Below are 16,842 nucleotides of genomic sequence, written 5' to 3'. Positions count from 1 at the left end.
GAAAATAATGAAATGCATAGCAAAAATCGACATACAATCAACATGCACATTTTCACTACACTAATCATCTGACATCATGGTCATTCAAACAAAAAACTTGTTAAGTTTGCTTTGTATTGCAAATTAATGAAATAATGCAAACGCAACATTGCTGTGTCATTCTTATCTACGACTAAGGCTGACTGTGTGCTGAAGGTCAACGTGTCACATTTCATCAGGGCGTTAACCTTAAGGATTAAAACAGAACTCAACACAAAATCAGGCCAAAGAGATTGACTCAATGACATCACAGCCATTATATAACATTCGTGACATCAGCATAACACGCACTCGCACAAACACACACACACACACACACACACACACACACACACACACACACACACTGCATCTGTCACCGTTTTCTATAGCTAGCCAAGAGATTCCGCCGAGCATGGCTTTTAAATAACAGTTACGCCGACTGCTAACTGTCTCAGCAGTCACTTCTCTCTTTGAGATATCTAAAACTCTATTTAAGAGGATTCTATCTTTGGCGTTTACTATAACCCCTGTCCATGATGGAATTTTCTCAGACATACTATTTCCACGGAAATCATCATTCCACAGAATGACAGGATGCTCAGGAATGTTCCACTTAGGTCACTATATAAATAAAATAAAAACATTTATTTTTCTAAGAACGCAAATCATTAGCCCATGTGTTTTCATTATACAACTGCAAAATAGAATTTACTGTCAGTCAATAATGTTACAAAAGAAAGTAACCAGATATTAACTGTAAATTAGCAAGTAGATTAATAATAGTTTTGATGAACTGGAAAATACCCAATGTTATTGCATTCATCATCAGCTAAATTAGGAGACTTAGTAACATGTTTTGAAATGGTTGTACAGTATTATCATTTATTGTTATCCGCAGAACCATGCAATATATATTGCAATAAAGATTTTAGATCATGTCGCTCATCCCTAGTGAGTTACTATCAGTTAAATTGAATACCACATTAAGATTCAACAACCCAGCGTCAAGAACGCAGTCCTACATTCTCTGATACAGTTACCAGATTACAAGTAATACAAAATCTACTGTCTACTATCTACTACACATCTCCTGTGTGTGTGACACTGTGTGTCAACTATAAGGCCCTTTTTTCCACCACAGAAACATTTTTAGCATCCTTCTTATTTACCTGGGTGAATAAAGTTCCCCCTGTGTTTCCACCAAAAACTACTGGGGTAGATTTAGTTCTTCAGGAATCTTTCAGAGTTTCTCCTAGCAAGGTGGGACTTTTCGAAGCTACCCTGAACCTTTTCAGGGGCGGGCTGTGCAGTCGAACGCTGACTGATTGAACACTGTTGGGGGTGTTCCTGAAACGTATTGTTTAAACAGACGACCGCCATTGCGGAGTATGGGATGACAACTTGTTTATTTGTTATTTCTTGTGTATACCTATTACAACAAACCTGACAAGAGAGAGAAAAAAAATGAAAGGGACTTTCGACATGCAGCAACTATTAAGGTATCTGTGTGGTGAAAAACGCTAATAAGTGGAACTATCTTACAGTGCTTTTACTCAGTTGTAGTCTTTAAACTCTATCCATGCAATTTATTGTTTATTATTTTTACAAACCTCATTTTGATAAGCGAAACTACGAGAAGTAAGTGGGCTCTTTTAAACGTATTTATGGAGGAGTATGAAACCGGATGCAAAGAAATGGCCTCAGCTGCTTACTACTCTGACTTCGTTGAATAAATATGAAATAAACTAAGCAGTACACAAGATGAACGAAGGTAAATGGCATTAATTATTAACTATTTATTTATTATATGCTATAAAAGTAGTCAGTGACCCTCCATTTTTGTGGTTATTAGCCTTAACTCGATTCAACTGAATGCTAATGCTAACAAAACGCTAAAGCCGATGTGTTCGTGTTGTCGGTGTGAGATGAACCTGTCATTAATTCTTTATATATTGTCCTTTACAGCTGAAATAGAACACAAGGAACTTGACCCTCGGGAATTCATAATTTACTGAGAGGACGACTTTCTGACAATTGGACATTACGAACAAAAGCCTGACTTTTTATGAAAAATTTGGTACTTATTTATTTTCTTTAAATCATATTGTTTTGTATATTATTGCTTTGCATTTAATTTACTTACTTTTTATTTAAAAAACTGACCTAATAGTGTGCGTTTATTTACATGGTATCAGTTTAGAAATATACGAAACCGGTCCTCCATATGTCATCAGCCAGGTTTGTATAAACTTCCTTGAACCGTGAAATGCAGTGAAAACACAAACCACACACCTCTACAGGAACATCTAGTTCCAGGAACTAGAGGTTCCAGGAACCAATAGTTCCAGAAATTTTGGTGGAAAAGGGCCTATAGACAAAATCTTTGACTTCTTGTAGATTGAGTACATTGAATTGGGTATCTTTTAGTCAATAAAGTTTTGGGTTTAACACAACTACAAGCACATTTGCAAAGTATGTTTAAAAAAGCCTACAATAAATGGTAAGGATGTTACATTTGACATCATCAACACAGTCCACCTTTTTACGGTGTCAGTGAGGTGTTTTGGTTACTGTATACTACTGAGAACCATTAAAATCTACTCAATCACAGATCAAGAATCATGCGGATATTCACAGAAGTCTGGTTTGACTCTGGGAGTCATAAACAACAATAAATGTCAGAATGTGTGCTAGTTTCAGTCTAAATCTGTCCCCGTATCAGAGCAGCAGATCTGTAGCCACATTCTAATCAGCATGACAGACAGCCCTCTACCATGAGAACGCTTTTATTTCTCCAGAATGTTGTGGAAAGTTCTGTGGGAATGCAAACATCTCTGGGGCTTTTACTGAGGAGGGGGGCGGTTGTTTAGATAAGGACACAAACTGAAAACATGTAGACAAATATCTAGGGTTACATGATGTATATATTTTTCAAGTTCATACCAGTAACTTCCTGCTTCTTAAGACCGATATCAATAACTAATTTGTATATTTTCTTTTTTATTTGGATGTAGTTTTTGCACACCTACAGACAAGAAAGACTCAAACAAAGGTGGATGTGAAAAACTGTACCTGTAGATTTGTCCTAATCAAATATCACTATTATGGTAGGGCAGACAACACATGTCCATAAAGCAGTAGTAAAGCTACTGATATAATCTGATTTCTTGCCCACAAGTGACACGAATCAGAGTTTTTTGCCAGCATAAATGCTCCAAAGTGATTCAAATCGGATCTGTTAACCTCAGATTCAATCCACATCAGGATGTAGTCCAAATCCAATTGGAATCTGATCTGTTCAAATGTCAAATCAGTCTAAACGCAATGCGACCTGAATGCAACCTGTATGTGAGTTTTCCGTCAGCTTTGGGCAAGCTTTTGTCATTCCTATGCGCGGGCGAAGACACCGCCCACCAGCGGAAGTGGATACTTCATCAAAACAGCCGGTTTCGGTGAGCAAAGTCTATTTCTGACAACCAAATTTTTGTTGCCTCCTTAATATATTACCGTTACACTATATACATCTATCTATATACTATATTACTTTAATTTATTTTCACGTACAAAAAATAAAACACTCTTTTTAGACCATATCTATGGTGGGGACTTTTAATTTTTAAATTGTAGTAGTAGTCGCGACTTACTTGTTCATTTACGGAATCCGGTCAACTTTCTTTATTTTCACTGTATCGGACTGCGCATGCAAGTGACTTAGACGCTACATTGGGGTCTGTGCGTGTTTATACTGGCGTCTGATATAAATCAAATTTTACTTGTAGTGCAAACAGTGAGCTGGGAAAAAAAGTCAGATTTCGAAGACATCCGATTTGGGCCACTTTGGCCTGCAGTGTAAACAGTCTATGGCGCCTGGGGCCAAAACATGGGAACATTCTGTGGTTTTAGGACGCACACCATTTAAATTAAGGATGCCTGTTTGCCAAGTAGAGACTTGAATGTGTCGGTTCGCTTAGCACGCTACTATAGTTCTCATGTTCCTAGTCTTTTGTAATATATCTATGTTGTTCACACCAATCTAAAAAAAACAAAAATACTACATACATCCATAGCCGAAGAATGAGTCTTGTAGACATATCATTAAAATGATTAATCATTAAATGTAACACATTTAGAATATATGATAATATATATTTGAACAATATAACAATAATATACAATATAATAATTACAGATGAATGAATAATTCATTTATAATCGAATTGTAGCCCATGAATCGTAATCGTAATTGAATCTTGAGGTGCCCAAAGATTTCCACATCTACTAGCTGTATTGATACTGCACTGACACTTTGTTGGTGTTTCATAATAGTGCCATCTACTTGTTTAACAAAGGCACTGCATTAGACCTAAAAAAAAAAAAATAAAAAAAAATGTATTGAGCAAATACAAAATGTTTTTTTAATAGCCATGCAGAAAGGAATAGGAAACGTGAAGCTCTGGACAATCAGCTATAAAGTAAACAGAAAAAGAACATTTACCTTAAAATGTAAGATTGAAATTATCCCAAAAAATTTCCTTTTTTTTTAAAATTTAGATCAGTGATGGAGGCGAAAACTAATGTCATACATTTGTGAGCTGAATGAAGTGCTTCCTGTTGAACAAAGTCGGCACTTCGTGGTGAAACTGCACGGCAGTTGTATCGCTCACATGTTTTTTTCTTAAAGTGACACACATCAAAGAAGTACAGCCCAGAAGAACAAAATAATATAGTATTACTACTACAAGCATAGAAGGTAAAACACAACATTTAAAAAGGAGCACCGACTTTAGTTTCCCAATTTGCTGCAGCTCACCAGTAATCCTGCCCCGAATACGGACTTGCAGCCACTCACAAAACGTCTATATGATTGTATTGGTCCCAACTGGGAGAATCAACACACCTACTAGTTTTACCATCCATCCATCCATTTTCTACCGCTTATTCCCTTTGGGGTCACGGAGGGCGCTGGTGCCTATCTCAGCTACAATCGGGCGGAAGGCGGGATACACCCTGGACAAGTTGCCACCTCATCGCAGGGCCAACACAGATATCAGGAAAGACATTTTTATATGTAAATATTTTTTAATGAGACTTTTTGTTTATGCGTCTGCAAAGATTCAACTCCTCTGATATAACATGTACTAAACTGTGCAGACACTCTGTTTTTTTTCTTTGTAGATAAAAAAAAATCTTGACAATAATTAAACTTTTTTTATTTGTTGGTACACATTACTTTACAGTACCTCAAATTCAAACTGCAATTAAATGTTCTTGAAGATACGGAATTTGAGTTTTAAAAACACCACAATATAGGTTACTGCTTGTCATTTGCCAAATCAATGGTTAGAAGCACTGATGTATACAAGTAATGAGAGAGCTTAAATGTTGCACTCTTGCTCAAACTTGTGAGCCTCAGCATATAATCCATCTCCGCATTTTACCTGTGTGAAGTTGGCCCCTCTCAAAAACACTCAGTTGAAATAGTCGCATTCATTTGTGCAGCATTTGTGCTGGTTTGTGCTGTTGAAATGGTGGTTTGTGCTGTTTTCGTTTCTGAGTTTTTACAGATTCAGAGGGATAGTCAGCCCCCCTACCTTGTCAAAACTTTCCCAAACCAGGTTTGTGCAGTTGAAATGCCAGTTTGTCCTGTTATTAGTTTCTTTTATAGGTCGATCAAATGGTCAGACAGACCCCAGCCCCCCTCCTCGTTCTCCAAATTAAATCCAAATTATGCCAAAATAATCTTCTTCATTTGTGTTGCAAACATTTTTTTCGAACTATTATAGTTTTTATGTTAATAATGGTGTATGTTTTTTATGTTATTAAAGTGCATCTAACGTGTTATTCTTCATAAACAGTACCCACCTATATCAAAATCTCCCTAAACTTGTCTCATTTTTATGTGCTGGTTAGTGCTGCAAAAATGTTTTCCTTAACTATTATAGTTTTTAGGGTATTAACATTTTAAGATTGCTAAACCTTTTCTCCTCAATACATATTGCTGGCTATTGTGGCCAAACAGTTGAATTTTTGTTTTATCTGGCATCACATGGACAAAGATAAGATCTTCTGGATGAAAGTTCTGTGGTCGGATGAAACAAAAATTTAGCTGTTTGGCCACAATACCCAGCAATATGTATGGAGTAGAAAAGGTGAGGCCTTTAATCCCAGGAACACCATACTACCGTCAAGCATGGTGGTGGTAGTATAATGCTGTGGGCCTGTTTTGCTGCCAATGGAACTGGTGCTTTACAGAAAGTAAATGAGACAATGAATAAAGGAGGGTTACCTCCAAATTCTTCAGGACAACCTAATATCATCAGCCCGGAGGTTATGTCTTGGGCGCAGTTGGGTGTTCCAATAGGAAAATTACCCCAAACTAGGGCTGGGCGATATTGCCTTGTTTTAATATCGCGATATTTTTAGGCCATATCGCGACATACGATATATATTACGATATTTTGCCTTGGCCTTGAATGAACACTTGATGCATATAATCACAGCAGTATGATGATTCTATGTGTCTACATTAAAACATTCTTCTTCATATTGCATTCATACATGCTACTTTTAAACTTTCATGCTGAGAGGGAAATCACAACTAAGTCAATTGACCAAAAGTGTATTTTTTAAAGTTATTAAGCAGTGGCACAAACATTTAAGTCATTTCCAAACTATAAAGTGCAAGATTGTCAGAGACATTTTAAGTGTCAAATAAAAATGAGCTGCATAAGAGGAAATCAAATAGTATTCGTCCTTCACTATGTGGTATGTTACTAAGGTTATCTTCATTCTCTAGCAAGTGACTTTTCAAATGATGCTACATATTAGCAGTAATGCTACTTTTTATAGCAATGCTTTTTCCCCCCACACTTGACAAATTAGGGTTGTCTGTTTGACATATTCACACTTGAAGCCGAACCACCGCCAGACGATGAACACCCTGCTGTTTTTATTGGGAATTAAGTCTTCCTTCATTTGTTACTAGATCTGCACCTTCTTTCTCTTGTACGGCTACATTAGCAGCCAACATAGCCCAGTATGGTACCTCTCTGCTCTGCGAGGGCGGACACGTACGGTATGTGATGTATGACGTGACAGTATGTGACGTATGTAAGAATGTGCGCCTGCTTGTCTGTGAGAAAGAAAGACAGGAAAGAGTGAAAAGAGCCTGAAGTGTTCGCCCGCAGCTAAAAGCAACTGTGTGAGAACGTATACTCGAATATTACAATATATATATCGATATATCGCCCAGCCTTACCCCAAACACACGTCAAAAGTGGTAAAGGAATGGCTAAATCAGGCTAGAATTAAGGTTTTAGAATGGCCTTCCTAAAGTCCTGACTTAAACGTGTGGACAATGCTGAAGAAACAAGTCCATGTCAGAAAACCAACAAATGTAGCTGAACTGCACCAATTTTGTCAAGAGGAGTTGTCAAAAATTTAACCAGAAGCTTGCCAGAAGCTTGTGGATGGCTATCAAAAGTGCCTTATTGCAGTGAAACTTGCCAAGGGACATGGCATTTTTGAAAAGTATAATGAGCAAATACATTTTTTAACACCAGCATACTAGCAGCAGCAAACCAAATCAAAACCCAGATTGATGGTTATGAGTGAAATACTTCATCAATGCTGCTCTAACGTGGGATGCTTCACAATTATTTTATTGTCAGATATAGAAATGAAAATAAATATGTTACAAAGCCTGTTTCCATATGAGTTGGGAAATTTTTTTCGATGTAAATATAAACGGAATACAAGAATTTGCAAAACCTTTTCAACCCATATTCAGTTGAATATGCTACAGAGACAACATATTTGATGTTAAAACTCAAACATTTTTTTTTTTGCAAATAACCATTAACTTTAGAATTTGATGCCAGCAACACATGACAAAGAAGTTGGGAAAGGTGGCAATAAATACTGATAAAGTTGAGGAATGCTCATGTAACACTTATTTGGAACATCTCACAAGTGTGCAGGCTAATTGGGAACAGGTGGGTGCCAAGATTGGGTATAAAAGCAGCTTCCATGAAATGTTAAGTAATTCACAAACAAGGATGGGGCGAGGTACATCCCTTTGTAAGCAAATTGTCAAACAGTTTTAGAACAACATTTCTCAATGAGATTTTGCAAGAATTTAGAGATGTTACCATCTACGGTCTGTAAAATCATCAAAAGGTTCAGAGAATCTGGAGAAATCACTGCACGTAAGCGATCATATTACGGACCTTTGATCCCTCAAGCGGTACTGAACCAAACATCGACATCAGTGTGTAAAGGATATCACCACGTGGGCTCAAGAACACTTCATAAAACCACTGTCAGTAACAACAGCTGATTGCTACATCTGTAAGTGCAAGTTAAAACTCTACTATGCAAAGCAAAACCCATTTACCAACAACACCCAGAAACGCCGCCGGCATTGCTGGGCCCAATCTCAACTAAGATGGACTGATGCAAAGTGGAAAAGTGTTCCGTGGTCTGATGAGTCCACATTTTAAATTATATTTGGAAACTGTGGACGCGGTGTCCTCCGGAACAAAGAGGAAAATAAACATCCGGATTGTTATAGGCGCAAAGTTGAAAAGCTAGCAGCAGTGATGGTATGGGGGTGCATTAGTGCCCAAGGCATGGGTAACTTTAACATCTGTGAAGGCACCATTGATGCTGAATGGTCCATACAGGTTTTGGAGCAAAATATGTTTTCATCCAAAAAACGTTTTCACGGACGCCCCTGTCCAGCAAGACAATGCCAAGCCAATTGTTACAACAGCGAGGCTTCGTAGTAAAAGAGAGCGGGTACTTTCCTGGCCCGCCTGCAGTCCAGACATGTCTCCCATTGAAAATGTGTGGCGCATCATGACGCGTAAAATACGACAGCGGAGACCCTGGACTATTGAATGACTGAAGCTCTACATAAAACAAGAATGGGAAATAATTCCACTTTCAAAGCTTCAACAATTAGTTTTCTCAGTTCCCATATGTTTATTGAGTGTTGTTAAAAGAAAAGGTGATGTAACACAGTGGTGAACATGCCCTTTCCCAACTACTTTGGCATGTGTTGCAGCCATGAAATTCTAAGTGAATTATTATTAGCAAAAAAAAAATAAACTTTATGAGTTTGAACCTCAAATATCTTGTATTTCTAGTCCATTCAACTGAATATGGATTGAACAGGATTTGCCAATCATTGAAATCCGTTAATATTTACATCTAAAACAATTCCCCAACTCATATTGAAACAGGGTTTGTAGCTTGTAAATAGTAAACACTGGCTTGAGTGGTGCAATGTTGTGCTGACGTCCAGAAAAACGTAACAAAAAATGTGACATCATAACGGCATTGTGATTTTTAACTACACAATCAGCAGCAGCAAATCCAGCATGTTTGTGTCCGCCATTGTTCATAAGGAATATGCTGAAGTTTGCGTGCTAATTTTCTATTACTTTCCAATCGGAGGCGTAACCACTGACGTAATGACACGGCTGCAGAGGGCAGTGGAAAATGGTGTGGAACTTCACGGCCAACACGGGTTCAATTCCGACTCTGCACTGAATTTACTACATCACCAAATTTCACGTCATTGGAAAAGGAGTATTTTTAATTTGTGTATTTAGTTTTCTGTTTGCTGTCTTGTCTTTATCTGGTCGTCAAATGTTCTTTGTGGCAAATTTCACTCCAAAGTAGTGTTAGCATTTCTGCTAAGTAATCATGTTTGTTTTGTTTTGTTTTCTTTGGACAGTTTTACTTTCAGTATTATGTTTTGTATTTCAGGATTGTGTTTTTCTTAAGTCATTTGGAATAAAACTCTGAAAAGCCTTTCATCGTTGCTTGTATCTTGCTTCTTTGAAATTGGGCCAACCTCGCCACATCTTGTGACAAATTTAAGTCAAGGTTAAGGTGGACAGCTGCTGACACATTTTACACAAAATTAAACCGTGTTACAGAAAAGATCTTTCGATACAACAATAAAATTACAAAAATAATAATAATGTCTAGACATTCCTGGAATTGTGTAATATTTGTTTATTTTTAAGTGTGTGTGAACGGAGTGTGCATGTGTGTATGTGCATGTTTGACAGAGAGAATGAGAGAGAGAGAGAGAGAGAGAGAGAGAGAGAGAGAGAGAGAGAGAAAGCAAGAGAAAAGGATCAGAGTCTTATTTAAATACCCACAAACGAAATCCTTACCCCACATACTTACTGGCCAACCACCAATCATAGATTAAATGTCCCATTGCTAAAATCCTCTAACCCAACACACATACGCACATTCGCACAGGCGTTCACCCAGGAGGCATGTTGACTGTTTTATGTCACCTCAGGCCTTCACTCTAAATGTATTTGTGGAAATAAAATGGAAATCACAATATTGTTTACACCTGCACAATTTAAACAGGTCAAAAATGTACTATGCAAAATTATAATGCACACTAATATAGATGCCTTAATTCAAAAATATGTTTGTTGTTTGGTGGTGATGATGGTGTCGAAAGGCACCTGCATCACACTTGAGTTTTTTCATCATGTTGCTAAATAAAACCATATAGGAGACAGAAGATGATCTGGTTTAGAGAAGATTAGCAGAGAATTGCAGCTGAGGCAGGGACCTCTGACTTACAGTATATGGCATTGCTATCCAATTCATTGTGTGTTTGTTTGCGTGTGTGTGTGTGTGTGTGTGTGTGTGTGTGTGTGTGTGTGTGTGTGTGTGTGTGTGTGTGTGTGCTTATGTCCGCTTGTGTGTTTGTGAGTACATGAAGAGTAGGGAATTCGATTTTGTTTTCACTGGAGGGGTATGCATGTTAAGACACACCAAGACATGCAGATGAGGTCAGCCTGATTACATCCTCTAAATTACTTCTCTTTGTAACTGTTACAGAAGGGTGTGCTTAACCCGATTAGCCACACATTTTTCGATCCACGCAACACATGCATTACTAGCTCCAACATAGACCTTGTGCATGTATATAATTTTTTGTTTGTTTCACTGTGTGCATGAGTTCATAACTGCATGACATGCCACCTTGTGTCTTTCTGCTCAACCTTACTTGTCACTCACTCAGTGTTGTCATGATACTGCAATTTCTAAACTTACCAAAAAGTAGAAAATGCTGTGTCATTGATACAGGAAACCAGAAATATATAGATAACATCTTATGTTCTAAGACAGGGGTCACCAACTTTTTGAAACCAAGAGTTACTTCTTGGGTACTGATTAATGCGAAGGGCTACCAGTTTGAAACACACTTTAAAAATTGCCAGAAATAGCCAATTTGCTCAATTTACCTTTAATAAATAAATATATATATATATATATATATACTGTAATAAAATGGGTATTTCTGTCTGTCATTCCATCGTACATTTTTTTTCCTTTTACGGAAGGTTTTTTGTAGAGAATAAATGATGAAAAAAACACTTAATTGAACGGTTTAAAAGAAGAGAAAACAGGAAAAAAATGCAAATTACATTTTGCAACATGTTTTATCTTCAATTTGGACTCTTTAAAATCCAAAATTCAACTGAAAAAAATTAGACAAAAACTAGCTAATTCGAATCTTTTTGAAAAAAAAAAAAAAAAAAATTTATGGATCATCATTAGTAACTTTCCCTGATTAAGATTAATTTTAGAATGTTGATGACATGTTTTAATTAGGTTAAAATCCATTCTGCATTTTTTTAGAATGTATAACAAATTGGACCAAGCTATATTTCTAACAAAGACAAATCATTATTTTTTTTAGATTTTCAAGAACAAAAATTTAAAAAGAAATTCAAAAGACTTTGAAATAAGGTTTGAATTTGATTCTCAAGCTGAGATAGGCGCCAGCGCCCCCCGCAACCCCAAAAGGGAATAAGCGATAGAAAATGGATGTATGGAAGATTTTCTAGATTTGCCAGAATATTTTTATTTTTATTTTAATCATAATAAGTTTGCCCCACGACTCCGAAAGGGAATAAGCAGTAGAAAATGGATGGATGGATAATAAGTTTGAAGAAAGATTTCACAAATATTCTTCGTAGAAAAAAACAGAAGCTAAAATTAAGAATTCAATTAAAATGAATTTATTATTCTTTACAACAACAACAAAAAAATTGTCAGGAAAGAAGAGGAAGGAATTCAAAAGGTAAAAAGGTATATGTGTTTTAAAAATCCTAAAATCATTTTCAAGTTTGTATTTTTTCTCTAAAATTGTCTTTCTGAAAGTTATAAGAAGCGAAGTAAAAAAATAAATGAATTTTTTTAAACAAGTGAAGACCAAGTCTTTAAAATATTTTCTTGGATTTTCCAATTCTATTTGAGTTTTGTCTCTCTTAGAATCAAAAATGTCGAGCAAAGCGAGACCAGCTTGCTAGTAAATAAATAAAATTTAAATAATAGAGGCAGCTCACTGGTAAGTGCTGCTATTTGAGCTATTTCTAGAACAGGCCAGCGGGCTACTCATCTGGTCCTCACAAGCTACCCGGTGCCCGAGGGCACCGCGTTGGTGACCCCTGTTCTAAGATAAACATATCTTCAGGGACAAAAAATGTCATACTCTACTATCAATCAGATAACTTAAAACAAGTTGAAGCAACTCTGTGTACAGTGACATTTAAGAAATGTAAGAATCATTTTGTGTATTCACCACAGACCCAGCAATACATTTTCCAGAGAAGGCGTGGAGCTTTGAGTCAAAACACAATTTATTAAAATCTCAACTTTTCTTTAGACTCTACACTAGCTACAATATTTTTCAAAAGTTTTAAAACCTCCAGTCGCTGAGCTAATATAACATATACATCAATTTAGGACTATATCTCATGTACTGTTCAAACATAATAGCATATTATCAATGCATTACCAAGATACCACGAACATGCTCCCGAATCACAATGAGCATAGGAATGATATTGGAGCAATCTGAATGGCCTCACTAAGTGCTCTGATACCATTACACCTTTGCCTTGCCATTAGCTTTATATCACAGCTAAGAAGATTGAATGCATGACAGTTAATACAGGTATGTAATCTCCTACAATTAGTTGGGTCGTCTAAGACATTTCCGTGACAGTGGAGAGGAAAAGTGCGTTTGTCAATACATTTCTCATCTAGGAGGGTTACTAAACAAATTTGGCCGAGGTGTATTTTCCAAAATGTAGCAAACTTCGTGAGAGCCCAAAATCCAACATGGCCGCCAGGGAAATTAACTTTCAGTTCAGTTCAGTTTCAGTTTATTTCAAACATACATACGATACAATGTAATGCATCCCACAGTTCCAGTTGTTTCATTACAGCACGTCCGAAAAGGAGTAGGAAGAAGCTGTGCTTATTTACTCCTACTCCTTTCCATACCATAGCAATTTCCTTGTTCTCTGTAACAGAACAGTGAACAAATAAAAAATAAACAAATAATATACCATACTAAACATACAAATATTAAATACATAAATAATCTTTGTCTCAATACGTAAAAAAAAGGGGGGGGGGGAAACGATTCAAGATGTTTTGAATGGTTTGACCTACAATGATGCACACTACATGATTTCAGAGCTTATTTTTGGTCAAGGAATACAAATATGGTGGTTATGTAATGATATGACCTATTTTTGATCTTCAAATCCAAGATGAATGCCAATTTTGAGCTTTTTTTTTTTTTATTTTTTTTTAAATGTTTTAAATTGGCCAGAGCCTTAATATTAGGCTCTAATGAAAGCTCTACTTAGGATAATTTAAAATCAAAAATAGGTTATATCATTACGTAACCACCAATTATATAGTCATTAACCAAAATAAGCTCTGAAATCATGTATTCATGATTGTAGGTCAAACAATGCTAAAGTTAATTTCCATGGCGGCCATCTTGGGTTTGGCCTCTCACGCCATTTTGAAAAATACACCCTGGCCAATTTTTTATGTAACCCTCCGAGATGACAAATGTATTGAGAAACGGACCTTTCCTCTCCACGGTCACGGAAATGTCTTATATTGACCAACTAAATTATCATGCTTTCAACTAAAATGAAATAAATGAAAAAGGTGTGGCTGAAACCGGCATATATCTTATGTGTGACAAAAGCAAGAAATTATTGCAAGCTTGTTCATACTGCAGTTGGTCATAAGAGCAGTTTTATCAGAACTTTGATGAGAACAATAAGAATCCCAAGAGTAGGGCGTTGCGAAATCAGAAATGCTGTCATTGTGAGGAGAAGTATCTTCTGTCTGGGAAAATCATGTGTCTGGGACCACTCATTTATCCCCGAAACACTCAACCCTCCCTTCCCAAACTAAGCAATTTTGAAACGGCCACTTGAAACGTCTGCCAACAAACTACAAAGCTAATGCTCGCCAGGACAACCTATACTCCCGCAACCGTCTCATATGCTTGTGTTGTTGTGGATGCGACCGCCGATTACAGCTCAATGAACAGAGAGGACGACAGCTGTAACTTGAGAGGCACTCTTTTTATTTCAGAACAGTGTGGAGTCATCTCTACATTCAGAGGACATAGCAGCCGTTAAGCGCCCTTAAGAACAGCAGTGCATTACAGTGCAAGGTTTCAAAAAAGTACCTTTTATACAGGTAAAAACACTTTATACTAAAAGCACTCTTTGTAGGGATATTTAGATCAAATTTTATGCTGCTGATTCTGATACCATCATCCATGAGTGAGTTCGACCGATACCAACACAGATACCAATGATGTGTATTAACTGTACTACTTATGGTTCGTGGTTTTGACAGTTTAACAATATCAACACAATATTCCAACTAGTTCCTTATTCTCTTTCTCTGTGTGTAATATGTTCAGCCTCATCCTCTGGTGATTGTACTTAATATGGATATTTAAGTGTTTAAGAAATGCAGTTTATTTTCCATAATGGAGGTGATTGTTATTAGCTTAGAGGAGTGTCTCAACACAGTGTATGGAGACATATATTTAGCTGCTAGCTGCTGGTCAGCCGGGGGACTAAAAGTAAGTACAGTGTCAGTCAGAGGGGATTGGCAATAAAATGCATTAATTGGCAATGGCCATCACATACTTTTTCCACATACAAATTGGTGGCCAATCTATCGGACCATCATTGGTACAACATGATAATGCTTTGACCTAAAACACTGGTTAAAATTGTCCAATGAAGGATTGCGCCAATAAATGTAAGGATTTTTTGCATTTAAATAATGTATATTGGATAACATTTTAGGTTTTATACAATAAGCACATATTCTATGGCGGTAAAATAAACATAATCCTGAAAAAGTTTAACAGAAAACACAAAATTTGGAATAAAAATAATAATAATAATAATAATACATTTTATTTGGTATAGCGCTTTTCTGAGCACTCAAAGACGCTTTACAGGATAAAAAAAAAATTAAAATATAAAACAGTTTAAAGTAATGATATAAAATACAGGAAATATAAAAGCAGTACATTGTAAAATACATAATACAGGACATTACAAGACACAGAACACTAATCACAGGTTAAAAGCAGATCTGAAGAAGTGTGTTTTGAGAAGGCTTTTGAAGGTGCGAAGGTCTGAGCAGTCACGGATGGGTTTGAGAAGAGTGTTCCAGAGGGTGGGAGCAGCGATGGAGAAGGGTCTATCACCCCAGATCCGGAGCTTGGTTCTGAGTGGTGGGGAGAGGAGGTTGGCATCAGAGGAGCGGAGACTGCGTGAAGGGGTACGGCGGTGAAGCAGGTTGGTGAGGTAGCAGGGGGCCTGGTTGTGGAGGGCTTTGTGGGTGAGGAGGATTTTAAAGTGGATCCGGTGAGGAACGGGTAGGGGTAGCCAGTGGAGTTTCTGGAGGACTGGGGTGATGTGCTCACAGGAGCGGGTGTGGGTGTGCAGGCGGGCGGCAGAGTTTTGAATGTATTGAAGTTTATTGATAATTTTGCAAGACGAGCCATAGAGGATGCTGTTACAGTAATCAAGTCTGGAGGTGATCAAGGCATGGATCAGTGTTTCAGCGGCAGAGAAGGAGAGTGATGTACGGAGACGGGCAATATTTTTGAGGTAGAAGAAAGCCGTTCTTGTGATGTGGTTGACATGGTGTTGAAAAGAGAGGTTATTGTCCAAAATGACTCCAAGGTCGCGGATGTGAGTGGACGGGGACAGAGTGGAGTTGTCGACAGAGAGGTGGAAGTTGTGAGCAGTTTTGGTGAGGGATTTGGGGCTGAAGATGAGCATGTCAGATTTGTCACAGTTGAGATTGAGGAAGTTGGAGTGCATCCATAATTTGATTTCAGTGAGGCAGTCGGTCAGGGTGGAGAGATTTATGGAGGAGATGGATTTTGTGGAGCTGTATAGCTGGATATCGTCTGAGTAGCATAGGAATTGGAGGTGATGGCAGCGGATGATGTTACCGAGGGGGAGCATGTACAGGATGAAGAGAAGTGGACCAAGCACCGAACCCTGGGGGACACCTTTTGACAGAGGGGCAGTGGAGGAGGTGCAGTTATTAATACTCATGTATTGCTTTCTGTTAGTGAGATATGACCTTAACCAGGAGAGGGCAGAGCCGGTGATGTTGAGGGATGATTCCAGGCGGGAAAGGAGGATGGTCAGGCTGATGGTGTCGAAAGCTGCTGTGAGGTCAAGGAGGAGGAGAATACTTAGATGGCCGGAGTCTGAGGAGAGGAGGAGGTCATTGGTGACTTTGAGAAGGGCTGTTTTAGTGCTGTGCCGTGCGAGGAAGCCGGATTGAAATGGTTCGAACAGATCATTGGAAGTGAGATGAGTTTTGAGTTGAGTGGCGACGGCACGTTCCAGTATTCTGGACAGGAAGGGAAGGTTTGAGTTGGGCCGGAAGTAGCTCATGGTGTCAGGGTTG

General features: G+C 37.7%; 1 protein-coding gene across 2 annotated transcripts in view; it reads right to left on the bottom strand.

Annotated features, from left to right (window-relative positions):
• Nucleotides 1–16,842, bottom strand: part of cables2b (Cdk5 and Abl enzyme substrate 2b) — a 69,496-nt gene that overhangs the window by 33,419 nt on the left and 19,235 nt on the right. The window lies entirely within an intron of this gene.

The sequence above is a fragment of the Nerophis ophidion genome, linkage group LG06 (genome assembly GCF_033978795.1).
Source record: "Nerophis ophidion isolate RoL-2023_Sa linkage group LG06, RoL_Noph_v1.0, whole genome shotgun sequence".
In the NCBI taxonomy this organism is placed as follows: Eukaryota; Metazoa; Chordata; class Actinopteri; order Syngnathiformes; family Syngnathidae; genus Nerophis; species Nerophis ophidion.
The sequence above is the reverse complement of the archived record's forward strand: the minus strand, read 5'-3'. Positions and strand labels throughout refer to the sequence as shown.